This window comes from Ictidomys tridecemlineatus, chromosome 8 (genome assembly GCF_052094955.1).
Source record: "Ictidomys tridecemlineatus isolate mIctTri1 chromosome 8, mIctTri1.hap1, whole genome shotgun sequence".
NCBI lineage: Eukaryota > Metazoa > Chordata > Mammalia > Rodentia > Sciuridae > Ictidomys > Ictidomys tridecemlineatus.
In genome coordinates this window covers 99,032,117-99,052,548 of record NC_135484.1, presented here as the reverse complement: position 1 = coordinate 99,052,548, position 20,432 = coordinate 99,032,117, and the positions used below count along the sequence as shown (strand labels likewise).

At 39.6% G+C, this 20,432-nt stretch overlaps 1 protein-coding gene across 5 annotated transcripts in view; it reads right to left on the bottom strand.

The window, feature by feature from the left end:
* Elovl5 (ELOVL fatty acid elongase 5) overlaps positions 1-14,236 on the bottom strand; it is an 81,021-nt gene extending 66,785 nt beyond the window's left edge. Inside the window, exon 1 of one of the 5 annotated variants that reach the window (XM_021721827.3) lies at positions 14,160-14,236. The gene's annotated coding sequence lies outside the window, so the exon portion shown is untranslated. Of the gene's footprint in view, positions 1-5,418; positions 5,443-5,683; positions 5,982-14,113; positions 14,135-14,159 lie in introns of those variants that run through there. The other 4 variants (XM_078019876.1, XM_005318556.4, XM_078019878.1 and 1 more) reach the window with 4 other exon arrangements.
* Between the last annotated feature and the right edge of the window lie 6,196 nt (positions 14,237-20,432).

Below are 20,432 nucleotides of genomic sequence, written 5' to 3'. Positions count from 1 at the left end.
TTCAAGAAAATGGTTATTCTCAGGCAGTACAGAGGTGCATGCATGTAATCCTAACTACTCAGGAGGCTGAGGTAGGAGAATCACAAGTTCGAGGCCAGCTTCAGCAACCTAGTGAGACCTTTTCTTGAAATTTTAAAAAATGTTAAAAAGGCAAGGAGGTGTGTAGCTCAGTGGTAGAGTGCCTCTGCATTCCATTTCTAGTACTACCCACCCCACCACCTCCCCCCAAAAAGTCATTCTCTCAATTACAGAAAAAACAACAGTATTAGCACTAAAAACTGAAACGATTTCCTAAATCCCAGACAGTAAAAAGGACATCAAAGGAAAGGTACAAAAGACTACCTTAAAATATAAGGAATACTGCTGAGCCACAGCCACAGCCCCTTAAAATATAAGGAATACCAAGACATACTTCTGCCTGAAAACAATTACAAATGTAGTGGCAGGGAAGAGGAAGGGGCAAGAGTGGAACTTAGTTTTTCTAAAAAAAAAAAAAAAAAAAAAAAAATCACCAAGTATGAATATTTTAAATCTAGGGGCTATACAATTCTAAGAGCAAGTGCCTACAAATGAACTAAAAATGTCCCCATGGAAGAAATATGTCAGTGGGAGCCCAGAAGGAACCAAAATATTTGGCGACAACAACATTTGTGGGTTGAAATAGGGGTTGGGTGGGTAGGGAGGTCCCATTACAGAAATTTAAAATTAGGTCAGATTCATATTTCTGTGACAATTTGCTTCACTATGCCAGATCTTCCTCAGCAGTTATGCTTTAACCCCTTAATAGTAAAAAACATTGACAGTTTGCTTTTGCTACTGCAATTTCCATCACCAACTCTGACATCATCTACCTAAGACCTAAGTGATCTCCATTTTCATTTTCTATCCCTCATTAAAACAGAAACAAAGGATTTATTCTTGGTGAAAATTAAAATAAGAAATTTTAATCTTCCATTTTTGAAGAAAAGAAACCAATGCCCAGAGTTGATTTTCTCATGGTTGGTCGCAAATTAGGACAAGAAACCAGAACAACAGTCTGTTTCTATACAATAGGGCACCCTGCCTACAATCATGTTTTGCAGTCTTCTTCAACTAAAGTTTTAATAAGCAGAAGATTAACCTATGTGCTTTATGTAATCCTGCATCAGGGGACTGTATGTACTTTAGTATCTATTATATGGACTATTATGTGAGGTAACTCATTTGGTGGAAGGAGCCCAGGAGACTGGTTCTTACTCCTGGCTCTGCTAGACACTATTTGTGTAAACTTCAATAATATTAGGGCTCTCCTTTTTCTCACCAATGGCATTTAACTCAAAGATGTGAAAAGCACCCCATTTTTAGTAATATTAAAACATTGGAAAATGCCTACAGTGATTTTAAGATCTATTAGTTAAACGCTATATCTCTACCAAGAGGATAAAATGTGGAAAACCATTTAGTAACTGATGAAATATAGTACCAATGTGTACTTGCACAAGAACCACCAAAAAAACCAACCTATTAAGACAGAAGCTAACCACAAAGAAGAGGAATCTAAACTCAAGAAGAAGAAATGGCCTTTTTGAATACTAAACTGGGCTGTTAGGATATTTCCATCTGGTTTCAAAGTTTCCTCCTGTCTTTATAATTCACTCCTATCCTTATAATATCATGCCTCTTCCACCACCCAGTCTTGGAATGCCCCTCCTGTGGTTGGCCCTGAGTCCCAGTGGTCTCTAGACCCTATCCTAAACACAATCTTCTACAGTCACCTGTCTACAGTCTGTGTGACCATTGCTCCAGGTCAGACCTTGTCACTTCTAACAGCCTCTCACCCCTCTTTACATTCCCAGTCTCTGTCCTTGCCGATCCATCTTACACACTTTGACAACTCCTATTTCTGGAGCACACCACTCATAACTTACCCTCCCAGTTCAAAAGTTTCATGATATTCAATTAGCAAACACCTCAGGAAAGGGAACAGACTAGGGAGTCAAGATGATCTGGGCTGGATGCTTTGTGACCTTGGGCAAATACCTAAAATTTCTGAGTCTCCATATCTTCATCAGTAAAGTGAGAATGTTCTAGCACCAACTAATGATAACTGAGATAAGTCCTCACAAAATGATCTATATAGGATCTCACACACAGTAAATAAAGTTAGCCATTATTACTACACCAGTACCTTGCTTATCTAACCTTTTTTTCCACTTCTGCCCTCTCAGCTTCAGCCAACTGGGCTACTTGTTTCTTGCCCAATGGTTCTGTACCTGTTTGCTCTCCAAATTCCCTCTTGTTTAGAATACAAGTCCTCATTATCAATGCCTGCCAACTAAGATCCTCTACAAAATGGAAGGTTAAATTTCAATGTCCTTTCACTTCAGTTTAATTAAATTCAGTCACCTGTTTGGGTACTGACATCCTGAAAGACCTTACAGAAGACACTGTAGCTGACTTTTTATTGTTTCCCCCAGGCTCTTCCTTAAGGTACAATAGCCAGCTAGGTGAGGTGAGATTCAACCTCACTTCTGGGATGGGTCCCACATTATCAGATAGCTACTGATAATCTATTATCAGATATATTCCAGTTATTGCTTCAAGAAACCAAAGGTTTCTTCAAGACCTAGGCCAAAGCCCCTCTTTGAAGATGTTGGAAAGAAAAGTCTTCTCGTGTTGCTGTAGTGCCAAGAAGGTCCAGTTAGTTGCTGGCAGTCATCTTATAAAATCAACCTAAGAACATAACCAATACCTAAGAGGACTCTTAAATACAAAGCCAAAGTCCTACCTTCAAGGACTTTTCAAGGCAGGTATGAGGTTAAACCTAACTGAATTTGGCTTTCTACCTCTTGCACCAAAAGCATCCTGACCAATTCAGCAGCTCAAGAAACTGATATGCCTAATGTGGATGGCTCTGCTCTAAAGCTTTCCCAGATACACGTAGACAAGTACCCCAGCAATATGCTTCTGACACCCCTTTGTTCCAAGTGTGTGTAAAAGGCTAAATCAGGAAGCCCTTTGGAATCAGGAACTGTGTCATTCATCTTTGTATCTAAACACAACAAATAACTGACAGTTAATGGATTAATAAAAAAGAAATAATGTATGGGCTTTAAAAGGGGGAACAGATTTTAGGTAAAACTGAGACAACAAATATTAATTTTGAATGGCTTAGGTTGGAGCTTTAAGCACAAAATTAGACTTTTAACAAGGCATATGAATGGCACATAGAAAACTGAACAAATAATCCTAGACAGGTGAAGGACAAGGTATATTGCAAGAGGCAAAGTTCTGTGGATATGGAAAAGTCAGCTAACATCTCTAGGCTTTAGTTCTCAAGTGTAAAAAAAGAAGAAGAAAAGAAAAACAGGTGGGTGATAAAATTCACAGGGAGGTTATACAAATTATATGTGGAAAACAAACCATTAGTAAGTATTTTCACAATAGTACCAGAAACAGAATAAATGCAAGGAAAAGACTTATAGGTAACTAATGGGAGGGTTAGACTATTGGTAACAGAAGAATTGGTAGATACAAAGAAATTTAAAAAAATAATTACAAAATGTATCAAAAGAGGGAAAGTATAATGTCAGGAAGGAAAAAGGTAATAGTATCTACTCACACTCTACAACCTTCCTCAGTTACCCTGAAGGAAGGTAAACAGTTTTGCCTTGATTTGTATAATTCAAGTTAGAATTAAGACATCCAAGGATAAGTACTCACCTCTAAAAATAGGAGAACGAGCAATAATTATGCTGAGAGCAAGAGAGAAAGCAGTGAAAAAAAACAGACTTTTTCAAACATCAAAGGTACAAAAATTAAGGTCTCTAACCAAAAGCTCCAGGAAAGAAAAGGAACCATTTATCAAATCACCATTTGGCAGACCTGTGCTGGACTCTTTCATTTGTATCATCTTTGAAATCCATATAATAAATATGCAATGTGGACCCCCTCTCCCACTGATAGACAAAGAAATGGAGTTACAGAGATGAGGATAGTGTCTGAACATATGAAATACTTTCCTTGAAAAATCTTGACAACCAAATTTTAATATGCTTTCTGCTTTCACTTTTATGCAGAGTTCTATCCCAGATTCTGTAAAATTATCCATCTAATATCCATAATATTTTCCCTTTTATCTTAATTTGGAATGGAATAGAAAAAACAAAAAGAGGTAACAGTACAGAAAGTTTCTGACAATGACTGGGTTAAGAATCTAAAAGGAAAATGAGCAACATTTCTCTTCCAAGGGCAGAGCCTTCCTGGAGAACCCCCAGCAGTCAGTGTCTGAGCTAACTAGAAAAGTGATCCACTTGTCCCCAATCGCAGATAAAAGCTAAAGTGTTTATACACAGCCACCTAATGCAAAACTGTTTGTTTGAATGTGTAGATGAAGCACCAAGTGCTGCTGAGACGTGCAAGCAAAACAAGTGCAAACCAACAGGTTTTTGCCAAGTGGTTAGGGGAACGAATTACAAAACCTAACAAGCAACGCTAGGTTTTCCGTACAACCTCATAAAACGCTTCCTGCCACGGGTCCCGCTTAAAAAAAAAAAAAAAAAAAAGGCTGCTGGTCCCCCATCAAGCATCTCTCAGTTATCCAGCCAAGCATATAAGTTATACACTACATTCGAATAAAGAGAACACACAGAGACCCTTGCAAAACTCGGCGAAATGCATTCTCTAAATTTGTAATCAAGGAGCATGTTGATTTTAACTCACAATTAACTGTGAGGAGAGAAAACTGCCAAGTGCAAAAGCACTGAACGGTTGCAAGACAGTTCAAAAAGAACAACTTTTGCTCTAGGCATTACTACCTCGAGTAAAAAGAGGGAAGTCTCACTGGTATGTAAGGAGTAAAAGGGCACTTTTCCTAATAACTCACAACAAAACGCACCCCACAGCTCCCCAGGCAGAGGGCCGCTCCCGCGCCTTCCTCCCCGCCTCTCCGAGGCCCGGAATCCCTAAAAGGGCCGCCCAGGTCGACAGCGAGTCCTCCCCCTCTGGCTTGCCTATCAACCTCATCCCAGGGCTGCAGTTATCTGGTTTTAATAAAAACTGAAGTGGTCCCGAGCTAGCGGGTTTTCCTCAGAGGGGCGGAGGCAAAGGAAGAAGAGAAAAAGGCCGGAGAGGATCCGCATCACTCCCTCCGCGAGCCCCACGCGAAGCTAGGGCAAACGCACCCGGCAGCAGGGTGCCCACCCGACCCACGTCCTCGCATAGGCTCTGCGAATCATCCAGGTTTTGTTTCTCCCTAAAGAAAAGCGCTGTCTGACAAGACGGGAGAACTGGGCGCACAAATACATCCATCCTGCCTCTGGTCTCCTGCACGGTGTCTAGCCTCCGCAGCGTCTGTCAGCACGCAAAAGGGGCTGCCTGCGGTTCGCACCGCCACACAGGTGCGACAGCATCCGGGTGGAAACCCCCGAGGCGCGCTACCTCAACCTGGGTGGCTGGGAGGGCTGCCGTGCGCTCCACCGCTGTACCCGCACCCCGGGTCCACGCTCCAGGGGCCGGGCTGCCCCCAGGAGCCGACCGGCTGGCGGAGCGAGCGGAGTTCTGGCCGAGCCGGCAGCTATTCCTCGGCACTAGGTTCGGGACCTAACCGCGGTCTGCAGCCCGCGTTCCGGCCGCGCGCTCGCTCGCGAGGGTGTCATGGCCGAGCGGCCGGCCCCGGCGAAGTTTCCTGGAGCCGACGGCTTACCTCTTGGCTTGAGGGACAGCAGCAGCTTTGAGAAGCAGCAAGGCGGCGGCAGGAGAGCCCTTGGCCAGCTGAAGCAGAGAGGATGTAGGAGGGAGGCACCGGTAGCGAGGATCCGCTGCGATGGGAAGAGGAAGGCGCCGGGTATCTACAATCAGAACGTGGGCTGACCGTGACGTCACAATGGCGCGGCCAGCCAATCCGGGCCCAAAGAATGAATCAAGCGCTATGATGTCATGGGGCTCCGGAGCCAATCCCCAGGCAATAGAACTTTCGTGATTGTAAATTCCAGAATCTGATGCAGTGGGGAGCAGACGCCGGGGTTGGTCCCCCTTAGTTCACGTGTCTTCGGTCAATTTTGCCCTTTCTTCCTAATAAGCCTGCGTGGAACCCAGAGTCTGCGCAATAGCAGTAGTGAAGTTCCCAGTGCCCTGAACTCTGATTCTTTTAATGCCAGTGACATTCTTTGGTAGTACTTGAGCGGCAGAAGCCGACCCTTATAACGGTCTTTTCTACAACTCTTAATGGGAAGCAGTTCTTGTTTTTAGCTGAAAGAATTAAATGCCAACGGAGACCACTGGAGAGAGGGCTGAAGTTAACAAAGCAATAACAAAACCATTCAAAACTCTTGTTACAACCTTAATTATTCCTTTTACATAGATTTGTTGTGTGCTTTTCTTACGGATTTAGTTTTTTTTTTTTTTAGAGGTACTGCCACCTGTGACTACTGTATAAAATTATTTCAAAGGCGTTGTAAAAGAAGGAATGATGGTAGTGTGCGGGGTGCTGTTCAGCTGGGCAAATTTAAGCACTTAAAAGGTACTCAGGTTGTTTTTCATTGATGTATGGGTAATATAAGGGCTTCATCATCCTAGTGTCCTACAATTCCCCCCATTTCAACCCTTCAAAATTTAGCCTTTCTTCTAGTGCCCCTTTTGCTGTATTTCTACTACTCCATGTCCAAGGACCCAAAATAGTTGATTGTTTAATATAGGCAAACTTATTCTTTTATATATTTACAAAGTAATGATTACCTTTTGCTGGCTGTGCTTCTGACAGTGGACCATTACCATAGGAATACTGGTATACAAACTACCTACAAATAGGTAATTCAAACATACACCAATAATTGAGATTATTAACAGTCATTCAATGCAACTTGCCAGCTACTACGCAAGGCATTAGGGGGAAAAGGGGGGTTGGGGGAAGGATTCCCCGACCTTTAAAATGATAGAGTCATAAAACAACTACAATGCAGAGCGGTGAATGCTACAATGGAATCAAATACACAGAAGTTTCTTTCAAGGGATTTGTTGAAGGCATATTTTGTTGGTATAAAAGATTTCTGGGTATTTCCTGTATTTTTCACTCTTTGTGCAACAATACAAGACCAGAGGTGTCATACTAAGTTTCTGTAACACTAAATTCCTGGTTTTTAAACTTTTTTTCTTTTTTCAATTGTACTGGAGATTAAACCAAGAGACACTCTACCACTAGGCTACCCATCTCTCTCTCTCTCTCTCTCTCTCTCTCTCTCTCTCTCTCTCTCTCTCTCTCTCTATATATATATATATATATATATATATATATATATATGCTTTTTTTTGAGACAGGGCCTTGCTAAATTGCTGAGGCTGACCTTGAACTTGTGATCTTCCTGCCTTAGCCCAGAGTTGCTGGGATTATAGGCATGTACTCTGTGCTGGGCTATAAGTCTTATATTTAATAAGATTCCAAAAATCTCAAGTTTAACACCCTACTCAATTGTTTTTGTCTTTATCAGTAACATGTTTTAAGCCCATACTATCAAAATACCTATATTTTTTATTTTTAATTATAGATCATGTAACTATCAAACTATACACTGTGTTAAATGTTTTTTTATTTTAAAATAGATATAAAGCTTTAATATTTTCTTCCCATCTCCTAAAAGATATCTTTCACATGATCTTTCATAGATAGCTGATATAAGTCTTGAATTCATTACAGCATTTATCACTTCACTGTAGCTATTTCCTGACTATATCATCTCACTCAGTTCTTGGGGTACATGTACTCCTCTTTAACGACCACTGCTTTAAGTTATAAACTCCATTGGAAGGGAAAATATATCAGATTTTGCATGTTACTTATCTGCAGATCTACATTATAATCCCTGGTATATAATAAGAGCTCAATAAATGTTTTCGGTAAGTAAATGAACCCTTACTCCCTTTCCCCAACTCCATCATCACCCTGGTGGTTCCATTTCCTGCTCCATAGTTCCAACCTTCTGTCAGATAGTCATATCCCAGGATTATTAGTTCCTCTTGAACATAAATTAGTAAGGCCATGGTCTCATTCTTCCTCTAATCAGAGACCTAGAGTTCCCAATATACACAAGTCGGAAATTTGTGGGAAATTTTCTCTGCCCCAATAACTAATCTTACATACCAGAGTGAACTAACATGACAAAAGTATGAGTTACTCCATATTTCAGCATAATTTGCATTCTTGGGTAAAACTGCAGGGAAACACAACAATTCAAATGACTCCTCGATTTTAACTGCATTTTTTTTTTTTGCAAATTAATGCCATGCTCACTAAATATAATAGAGTTCAAAGGAAGTATTTTTGTTAGTGTAAGAATCAGATTCCTGGCCCATTCGATTCTAGAGTTGAAGCCATCCCTGTTATTTTAATCTACCTATCATGTGATCTAGGATGCAGTGTGAATGAAAAAACACTGTAAGTCTTCTCTATATAGCATCTTTGTGGTAGTAACCGAGAAAATGATTGTTAGTTATCTTCATTAAGTTACTATTTTCTTTTTCTCCTTATTTTTAAATTCTGGTAGCATTTTTCCTTTTACTCTTAATTTTTATCAGTAGGCTCAACTCTCCTCCAGCACACACTTCTCCAAGTGTATTTAAAGATTGCTTCAGTGTTGCTTTTGAGAAAGAAAGTATTTATCATCCTGGGGAAATTATTCTATTGTTAGAGCAGCTGCAGTTGAACAACAACAACAAAAAAAAATACAATTGAAAGTTTCATTAGAATACAATCTATTTAGTAAACCTGCTGTTTTATTGGGAGTATTTGCATGATGTAAGGAAACACTTTTTACAAGATCTAAGCCTGTGTTTGTCTTTCAAAGTTGTCTAAAATATAGACCAAGTATAAACTATTTTATGCTAAGGATGACACTATGTAGTCTGTTGTTCCTACATTCCTCCTTCCCCCAGCCACTTCCTGTAACCTTACTTTCTTCTCTTATAATTTTTGTTTTCTGTTATCTTGCTGCCAGGGATTGCCATTGGTCCAGCGTATCTTGGATAAGCTGGAGATTAAAGACAGTTTCCTTTCCTTCTCAGACCTTGGAATCTGTTCTGCACTTCCAATGTTTCTTTGCCACTCCTTCTCTTCCTTCTGTTCAACAATGTGTACTGTAGTATATCTCTGTTCCTGTCCTTTGGTGTTCAACTTGACGAATGTCAGCTACTTGAAGGCCCTACCTGTACCTGGTCTGTCATGTCGTTTCCCCAGCAGATTTTTTGGCAAATAGCAGATGCTCAAAAATATCTACCAAATGAATGAACAACTTGTATTATTTCTGAATTCTCTAGCCTTTTCCTCTCCACTTCTTTTTAATACTCTGGGAGTGACTTGGCAATGAAAGAGGTCTGTGTCTGCAGTCTTCTCTGTTTATATTGCTTCAAGGTAATTTCAGATTTTTGGATTTCATCTAGACTGCTGATTTCCAAATGTATTTCTCCTGCTCACATCTTTCAGCCGAATGCCAGACTCAGATATTTAACTGCCTATTAATGTCTAAAAGGTGCCTCAAACTTAGTGTAATCAAAGATGATCTCTAGATTTCTCCCTATATCTGATCTTCCTCAGATGTGTAAATGATAACTCTATCAATAAAGTTTCTCAGGCCAATCCCCTTACAGTTATGTTTAACTCTCTCTCTCTCACCTTCTACACCCAATGCATCAACGAAATCTTATTACTCAGTCTTCAAAATATATTGAGAATCTGTTCGCTTTTCACTATCTCCACTACAATGATCTAGGGTGTTAGTCTCATTCATTCCACCGAAGTTTTGCAATAGTTTCCTGTATTAGTCTGTTTTCAGTGGTTATCACAGAATACTTGAGTCTGGGAGATTTATAAATAGAGGTTTATTTAGCTTATGGTTCTGGAGAAGGGAAGATCAGGCATATAGTGAGGATCTTGTATTCTTCCACAACATAGTGAAAAAGCTAAAGAGCAAGTGGGCACATTTGGAAGAAAGAAAAGCAAGAGATTCTGGGTTCCCTTTATAAGAACCCATTCTTGTGATAAAGGCATTAATCCCTTTTAACAACCTAACCACTTTTTAAAAGCCCCCCTCCCAACATCACTACAATAGCAAACAAATTTCAACATGTGTTTCAGAGGGGACAAGCCCTATTCAAAACAGAACACCTCCTAACTGGACCTCTAGTCCTGTGTTTGTCTCTTATATAAGTCTATTGGGAACTTATATAAATCACTCTGCTGCCAGAGTGATTTCTGTTAAAACCAAAGCTAAATCACATCACATGTTTGCTCAATACCATCCACCAACATCATGTCTCACCAGAGAATGAAAAACCAAATCCTTACAGTGGCCCATAATGTCTTTCATGATTTAGTGCCTTGCCATTTCTCTGATTTTCTAAAGGTACGTGCCTTCTACCCACAACAACCTCCTCCTAATTCCTTGAATATACCAAACACTAAACTGCCTCAGGGTCTTTGCACTTACTGTTCCCCCATGCTTAAAACTGTCTAACCCAGAAATTGCCAAGGCTTACATTTTTGTTTCATTCATTCATGCATAAAAGTCATCTTGTTAGGGAGCAAAAACCCACTCTGTTTAAATGTGCAACACTTCCCTATGCTTCCTACATTCAGAAACCCTTTTTCTCTGCTTAATTTTCTCCTTTAGGGTGTATCACTGTCTGACATACCTAGATTTCCTTTTTAATATTTATTATCCCATCCCCCAATAAGCTTACTGAGGGCACAGACTTTATTCACAATTATATCCCCAACACTTAGAACATTGCCTCGTATCTGGTAAGATCTAAATAAATATATATTGAGTGGATAAATGAACAAATGAGTGAATGGAAAATTGAAATGCAAATTACCAGGATATACTTTTTCAAGTAACATTTGGCCAAAAATTAAGTCAGAGAAAGAAAATACCAACTACAATAATTTTTAATATTTTAAAATATAAGTATCATTTTTTTTGTTCCCTATTACAATGATGATCAATTTCTCCTTCTACTTACTGATATTTTAAAATCTGAAAAGTTAACATGCTTACAACTGATGTTATGATAAAAAATATTAAATCTTAAGTTAGTATTAATTCACGGTAGCTTTCTCTATATAAGTGAATCAATTATTATGAATATAAAGTACTTCCTCTAAAAATAGAAAATGTCATTATATTTATTTCAGTGAATCAAATTTGTAACCAAATCTTCTCCTTTTTATTATTTATAAAGTTCTAAGTTAATCCCCAATAGACTCTCATTTTATTCTTTCAACACCATATTGAGATGAGAAAATTGAACATTTGGAGAGTTAAGTGAACTACCCATGGCTACAGAGCCAGTTAGTGTAAAATTAAAATTTGAATCAGCTTCAGTTCTCAACTTCTTCAAATGCTACAATAGGCTAAAGATAAGATTTTGGAACCAGGACAAAGTCTCAAGTGTTTTTTACTGTGTTAGTTATCAAAAGATACACTTCTTAATTGCTTTATTTCATTTAATAACTACTTTTTTCTAATTTTTTGTGGTTAAAATGACATGATACGCTCTATCAGGTATATTTCAATGGAAGGAACTCAGTTATAAAACTTAAAAGTTGTAAAAGATACTCTATGAGCATACAATGGGGCAATTTTAGACTGTTTAAAGCCTAGAAAATACAGAATACAGTATATATTACTTTTATATTTTATTGATTCATAAGATTAATTTTCTACTTAGTCTTAATCCACATTTATAATCTTAAACATATAATCTTTTCCTTTTTATCCTCGTATCTTCCTATTCTGTTTACTTCTCTGTGACCTAGAACAAAATGTTTCTCTCCTCCTTTCCCTATGACCAGAGCACTCTGAAGCTTTTGTTTTATCATGTATAATATTAATTAGTAATTGTTTCTTATTATCTTTCTTCCGTAAGTCAAGGGCAGGAAAAAAACAAAAACAAAAACATGTCATTTATCTTTATACCTCTAGCACGGTGCTGTGCCAGAACACAACAGGCAAAAAACAAATGTTTATTAAGCCATACATTCAGAAGACCATATACTGTCTTCATGATAAAGATAGCAAATAAGACCGTTTCAGGACATTCAAGAAAAATTTTTAGAGCCTCAAATTCATATAATCAGTTTATTGTGCTTTGTTTATGTGGTAGACAGCTTCTGATATGGCTCCAAATAATCTCTGCACCTGGGCTGGACCCAGTACCTTGCTTTTAATAGATACAGCAATGGTACAAAATGGAATCCTATTTCCTAATTAGGTTAGAAAAGAAGGTAACGTCTAGCTTATTGGCACTCTTTCTGTAGCCTCTTAGCAGTACACTTTGATCAAGCAAGGTGCCATCCATATTGGAGACACCCATGTGGCAAGGAATTAAGGTTGATCTCTTACCAACAGACAGCTAGGAACTGATGTCCTCAGTCTAACAGAACTGAATCCTGACAATGAATATGAGAGAACTTGACAATGTACCCTTCCCCAGGAAAGCCTTGAGATTATTATAAGCCTGGCCTATAACTTCATTGCAGTCTGTGAGATACTTTGAAGCAGAGAACCCTGGTAGGCAATTGCCCTGATTCCTTACCTGCAAAAACTTTGAAATTAAAAAATGTCTCAGGCCACTAAATTTAGGAATAATTGGTTATGTAGGAACAGACAATATCAATACTCTTACTTTTTAAAACAGAATCAGAAGAATTGAATTAAAGTTTATTTACTTTTCAGAACAATCAAGGTATATCTAATTTTTGATAATCAGATCAATATTCCAGTTAGAAGAATTCAGCTTTCCTAATATGGCTTCTCATGTCACAGGAAAACACTGGCATGTGTAGATATTGATTGCCAAATGTCAAAAAAAAAAAAAAAAAGGCAGAGATCAAGGTAGGCCATTAAACAAATGGTTTCTTCATTTTAAGACTTAGAAGAGACCATCATTTTCTAGTTCAAGTTCATAATATCATTTAACATTTTTTCAACTTAGCTAGTCAAGTGCCTCAAATTTTCACTTCATTCATTATTGTGAATTATGACCTTGCAGGTTACTATTATAACCAAACAAAAATCAAACACAAACATCATATGGGAAGAATAATGTATGTACTTTTTTTCACTAATGGGTGGACTCAATTAGTTTATTGGATGCACCAATTAAGTATCTAGGTTCTGAAAGCCAGAAGAAAGCCTGCAAAGTTGGGTTGTGGTTAAATATTAAAGAAAAATTCACAAGGAGTAAGGATAAATGGAGCCTCAGAGGATGTATAGATGAGCATAAAAGGACAGGACCAATATTCAGAAAGCATTCATGAATGCTCTGTTCACTTTTTAAGTTACCCTCTGCACCTAGCAGAATATCTAGAAGCCAGTGGATGCTAAGAACCTATTTACTGACTATTCTTTGGAGGAACTGGTGTGTATTTATGTGTGTGTAACTCAAATAATACAATACACGGTGAAAAATGATGTGCTTTAGGAAATGTAAAAAATAATAGTAGTAATAATAATAAAGGTGTGATGGAAATTCAGATGTTGAGAGGATGAGGAACATGGCACTAAAGCAACCAGGCCTCTGCAAAGGCTAAACATACACCATCCTCTTAAAACCACTCTCCTCCCCGCTTCCCAGGTCTCGCACATCTTTTCAAACAGGTCTTTTCTATCAATCTAGCTATAATCGATATCTACTCTTTCCACTAGGCTACTTCGTTCACAGCACTTGTCACCATCTGTCACTGTTTCGCTTACTTTTACTCCCTATCTTCCCCATTATTAACGATAGTCGACTTTGTTCTCCAGGGTCTGCTGGCATAAGCGATGCGCGCGCAACAGGTATGTCTGGAATGACTAAAACTAAAATGCTGAATAAAAAAGGGGGTACTGCGACAGGGATAGAAAAAGCCTGGATGCCAACCACGGACTTCAACCTCAGTTCTCCCTCCAAGGAACCAGGCCATCTTTCCACGTCGTGCACCGAGCAACCGGGAGGGCGTCTCAGGGGGTGGGGGCGCCCTTAGTCGCTAGCCCGAGAGGTGGACACAACCTCCCTCGCACCCAGCCCTCTCGCCCCCTCCGGTATCCGGACCGAGGTCCCACGGGGGCCACCTTCCGGATCCCTGGAACCCGGCAGGGCCTACCCAACAACCGCGCCCGACCGCGGCTCCAGGACAGGAGCCCGCCCACCTGGACCCTTCTCTTCTCGCGGGGTGCAGGGACCGTTAACCGCCCGCGGCGTAGGGCGGTGCCGCTGTCGCCCCCGCGCCCCCCGCGCCCCCGGGCGGCACCGCCCCACTTCCCCGCCTCGGTCACCCCATTCATCCGGCGGCCGCACCCACCAATCACCGCGCACCAATGGCGCCGCATCTGGCGATGGGGCGGGGCCTTGCGAGGAGCGCGCTCGGCCCCTCCCGGCTCGAGCTGGCGCTCTGGCCGGGTTATTCCCGGGCAATGACCCGACCGAGTCCCGGCGATGACCCTGCTGAGGGGACGTGGAACGGGGTGGGGGAGGCGCTGAGCGAGCTGTGCGGTCTAGGCAGCTCTGCACTGCGTTCCATAGGAGGCTGGAAGAGGCCTTGGGGCAAGAAAGCAAAGCGGCCCTGTTTGCCGGTGGCTCAATCCAAAGCCCAGAGCATCCAGACTGACGCTCTGGGTTCAAGATATGCTTGAGTTGGGTGAAAGAGAAGAGGGGAGTAGAGGAAGCAAGAAAAGGTGTGCAGTGGGCAGCTCGGCCCGTCTGGTTTCAGGGAAAGGCCTCTGGAGAGAAGCCTTGAATAGTTACTCATCTTTCAGTCATCTTTATAATCTGTGACTGGCATTGTAGACTTCGTTAATGCTTGTCCAGACTGCCAAAGGTGGGGGTAAAACACAAAAAGTCTGCTGCTGAAGTAGATATTAAATTTGCTTTTTGTAAACTCAAAAAATGTATAATATTGCAAATGTTTCTCTTGGTGTATTTTATAAATGGGCTTCTTTTTCTTAGATTATCTTTTATAAAGCCTCACCAGGGAGGATAATAGGAGGAAATTTACTGGCTTTTCAGTTGTAGCCAAAGGTCATTCCCTTCCTATCCCTTCCCCCTAGGGGGAAAAAAAAATCTTAAAGTCACAGAAAATAGTTTGATCCATAAACTGCTGCTAAATATTTTCACTTCTCATTTAATCCTCCTGATAAGTTTGTAGGAGCAAGTGTCACCAGTTTTAGATGATCAAACAAACTCATATACATCCAGCCAGGACATCGGTTTTAAGTTACAGAATGTAGGCCCTTTCCCTGCTTTCTTCTCCAGATCATGAAATTTCAGTCCTCAATAAATGGAAGGTGAAAGGGAATCTAATGCTCTTGGCATCCTTAGTAAGGATGGTGCTTGTGACCAAGTGCAAGCTCTTCTTGGCAGTGGATTCTTGAGAACTCAGTTAAGTACATAGTTTCCATGCCAGAACTTTGAGGGTTAGAAGGAAAGTTACTTTAGGCTCTTAAAAGCCAGGTTACATATGGGTTGATGCCTTTTGTAACCCCAGCCTGAACTAAAACAAACCCCTTTGGTTAAGTATTGCCAGCCCAGATGCTGGAATGCTGCCCAAGGCTTGTTTAGGGACTTCAGTCTTTGTGACAAATGGAGGAAAGATCAGTGAGATTAGAGACAACAGTTTTGGGGGAAAGTACCAAACTGTGATCAAACTTTTAACTCTATCTGGTTGAACAGATGGGCCAAGTATATCTTCTCTATGTTTAATGCTCCAGGCACATAAAGATAGGTGAGAAAACTTTTCTGTCCACTGAAAAAAGATTACAATTGGGGTAGAGTCTATCAAGGGATCAAGTCTACTTATAACTGGTAGAGGAAGGTAGCATATAAAGAGACAATAGATAAGCACAAGGCAAAAATTATGGTGGATGCAATGAACTTTATTAGAACAGTAGAGATCAAAATTCAGAGAAAAGAAAGGAGGTCCCTTAAGACTCCAAGCTGAGGACTTGGGGCTTTTCTACACAAGCAGACAGACTGGCTTTTAAAAAGAAATGCCAACTCAACATTCTTAAACACCTGTAATAGGTTTCTCATCACATGCACTTGTACAAAATCCTTAGGAATGCAGAAAGGCTTACATGAGCTAGGGCCTGCCCCCCTGTCCATCTTCACCAAGGACCACTCCATTCATGGGCACTATGCTATTCAACTCTGTTTCTCAGAAGCGCAAGTTGTTCTCTCTTCATTGCACATGCTGTCCCCTCTGCATTGTCACTTTACCACCCTGACCCTTCTTTACCCCTTTTTTCATCTCATCTGTCCTTTCATCTTAGCTTCAAGTTGCTTCCTCTGAGAAGCTTTCCATATAAATAAGGTACACTACTATAACTTTTATCAAATCCTTCCCAACATACTTTTATCAAAATTTACAAGAAACTGTTATTGATGTCATTATTGATTATCTCTTTTATATCTGCCTGTCATAGTATCACATCCTTTTCCCCATAGGACTTATAATGCATCCTATATTTATTTATGCAATTGGCAGTGTTTATGTTTGCTGATTTCACCTGTTTTTGTGCTCCATGAAGACCTGGTTTTGTTTCCTATTACATCCAGTGCTTAACACAATGCTTGATACATGGCCAATGCTCAGTAGATATTTGTTGATTTAATGCCTAGGATCATTTGGTCCAGGATACATGTTAGGGAGTAATGGGAGACAGGTTGACTGAAGTAGATTGTGAGGGATCAGAGAAAGGCATTTTTACCCAGTTGTTTAGACCTGTGCTGTTTTAGACAGAAACTGTTAGTTCGTGTGGTTCCTGAGCCCTTGAAATGTGACTTGAAAGGTGTGCAGTGGGCAGCTTGGCCTGTCTGGTTTCAGGGAAAGGCCTTAAATAGTTACTCATCTTTCAGTCAGTCATCTTTATAATCTGTGTATTTCATATTTCATTCTAGGTGACTGAATTGAATTTTTTAAAAATATTTTTTAATTGTCAATGGATCTTTTATTTATTTATATGTGGTGCTGAGGATCGAACCCAGGGTCTCACACATATGCCAGGCAATGTGTGTGAGACTAAGCCATGACTACCACTAAGCCATGACTCCAGCCCCTGAATTTTACATTGTGATTAATTTGTATGTTCTAAAGTATATTTGGAACAACTTGTGAATGTGAATTTGCTTTTCCAATTATAAATTTATGAAATCTAAATATAGATTAAGTAATTTCTGGTGAAATTTTAGCATCCAAATTGAGAGACACTGTGAATGTAGTAGAGTTTGAGATTTTATACAAAATAAAAGAAGTAAAAGATCTAATTTTTTCTATTGATTACACGTTGAAGTGCTAATATTTTGCATACATTGATTGGTTAAGTAAGAAATATTGTTAAAATTAATTTCATTTGTTCTAAGTGAATATTCTATCCAGAATTGAAAGTAAGTATACAAATAGATACTTATACACCAATGTTCATTATTCATTATTCATTAGCCCAAAGGTGATAACATTATTCATTAGCCCAAAGGTGGTAACATTATTCATTAGCCCAAAGATGTAACACCCAAATGTCCGTCAGTTAATAAATAAACAAAATGTGGTATAAGTATATAGAGGAATACTATTCAGACTTAAAAACAATGGAATTCTGATACAGATTGAGTAACTCTTATCCACAATGCTTGAGACCAGAAATGCTTCTGAGTTTGAATTTTTTTTTTGGGGGGGTGGATATTTGCATAAATGAGATCTTTCTTGGAAATGGGACGCAAATCTAAACATGAAATTCACTTATATTTCATAAACTTCTTACAAACATAACCCAAAGGAAATTTTATTTTATTAATTTAAAATCTTTTTCTGTGATACTGGGAATTAAACCTGGGTCTCTTACATGGTAGGCAATCACTCTATCACCACACTACATTCCCTGACCTTTTTAAATTTCATCTTGAGACAGGTTTTGCTAAGTTGCCCAGACTGGCCTGGAACTTGCCATCTTCCTACCTTACTTAGCTTTCTGAATAGCTGGGATTACATGTGTGCACCAACACACCCAGAGTTTGTACAATAATATTTTAAATAAATTTGTGCATGAAACAAGGAATCATGGTGTGGAATTTTCCACCTGTAGTGTCATATCAGTGCTCAAAAAGTTTCTGATTTTCCTAGCACCTCGAGAGGTTGAGACAGGAGAATTGCAAGTTCAAAGCTAGCCTCAGCAATAGCAAGGCACTAAGCAACTCAGTAAGACCCTGTCTCTAAATACAAAATAGAGCTGGGGATGTGGCTCAGTGTTGAGTTTCCCTGAGTTCAATCCTCAGCATCCCTCCCCCCAAAAAGTATATGATTTTGGAATATTTCAGATTTCAAATTTCCAGATCAGGGATGCTGAACCTGTACGTGGTATAACATGGATGAACCAGGAAAAGTTATGCTAAGAGAAATAAGTCAGATGCAAAAGGACATATATGTTTTTATAATAATTATATGTTATCTAGGAAAGGCACATTAACAAAAATGGTAAAAGGGAAGTGGGTGTGGGGAGGAAGAAATGGGAAGTTATTGTTTAACAACAGAATTTCCATCTGGAAGATAATGATGTTTCTGGAAATAGATAGTGGTAATGGTTGCATAACACTATCAATGTACTTATTGCCACTAAACTGCATGCTTAAAAATGGTTAACGTGGTAAATTTTATGTTATGCACAATTTATCACAATAAAATATTTTTAAATTAATGTGATTTGTTTCTTTTTACATTTTTTTGGGGGGGAGGGTACTGGGATTGAACTCAGGGGCACTAGACCACTAAGCCACATCCCCAGGCCTGTTTTGTATTTTATTTAGAGACAGAGTCTCACTGAGTTGCTTAGTGCCCCTCTTTTGCTGAGGCTGGCTTTGAACTCATGATCTTCCTGCCGTAGGCTCCCAAGCCACTGGTATTACAGGCATGCACCACAGCACCCAGCTCTTTTTACTTTTTAAAAATGTGGTCACTAGAAAAACTTAAACTACAGGTGTGGCTTTCCCACATTTCTACTTGAACTGGCAGAATGGCTCTTTCAAAGTAGAATGGTGAGAAGTGTCATTCTGCCATCAGTGAGGTTGTGGACATCCTATCAACATTCACAAGTGTGTGCATGGAGTGTCAACAAGTTTGCATTTCTGGCACAAATCCAGAAATTTGCCATAAAGTAATAGGAACTCAGATATGTATATTAATACCAAATTTAACAAAACTGGACCAAAGAACAAGCCATGTCCCACACTGTGTTCATGCACAGTTCCAAACAAACAACACATTATGAGGATAAGGATTTGCCAAACTATACTTCAGTTGCTCACATACCAGTCACCACCTTAAAAACTTTATACTCAACATGAATGAGAACTAACCATTGATTGTCAAATAAAGTTGTGTGCCCACAAAATAAATAAATTAATAAACAAGTAAATAAAGAGAGGTGGCTTTCCCACATTTCTACTGGACAGCACTGGGTTAGAGAATTTGTAACCCTTTGAGAAGAGTAAATTCATGTGTCAAAGTTTTCCCTAATGTCTACAGCTCCAGAAAAGTGGCTTGAAAGGAGGGCAAGAAAGTAGCAGACAATTATGTGCCCATGAATTAAGGATTTGGTAAAATATGTATAAAACAGCACGGGCCGGGGTGCTATAGAGGGAAAAAAGAACAAAAGGATTTAATCTGAATAAAGGCTGTCCTTGGGTTTAAGTAGGGACCTGTTAGAGATACTGTTTTCTCTGGTGTAATGGGATAACTTGGCCATAAGCCCAGTGTGATGTTCCTTATTTGTTGTGGGATCAAATGTGTTAATGTGTGGGAAAGATCTCTCTAATCTGAGCTGAGAGGCACAGGGAAGGTGTCAGGTGAGGTTAATCACTAAGGGTTCATAGTGATGCTTCACCCATCAGCTGTTTCCTTAGAGAAACTCTCACTGGGGTTTTCTCTACAGTGGCACATGTTTTTTATCTTACATGTAAAACCTTTTGAAGGATGGTCTATTATGAATGCATGCTATGTCAACATAGAAACCCACTCCTCCAAAATTGTACCATCAACCATTTAAGAATGTAGCTCTTGAATAATGATTATCTTCAAGTGTTCAACATCCTTCTCATGTGAAGTTTCCAACCACCCATAAGCCAGGCAAGTGCTGACCCAAATTCAGGAATGTGCACTGGATCCAGGGATAAAAGGTACGGGAGAAGGCTATAAAACAGGGCTGGAGTGTTCTCTGCCCAAATGAAATTAGGAGGATGATAGAACTGTTGAAAAGATTGCACCAAATAAATTGATTGATCTATTATCTTTATTGCTATTTTTAGATTAAAGTATAACGTTTTAAAAAATATCTCTGAAGGATTGATACTATTTCTCAGTCTGGAAGTTCTAACAGTTATCAAAAGTTGGCTCCTGCTCCAACCTGTGTAGAGCATTGCTGCTCATCCCTGGATGA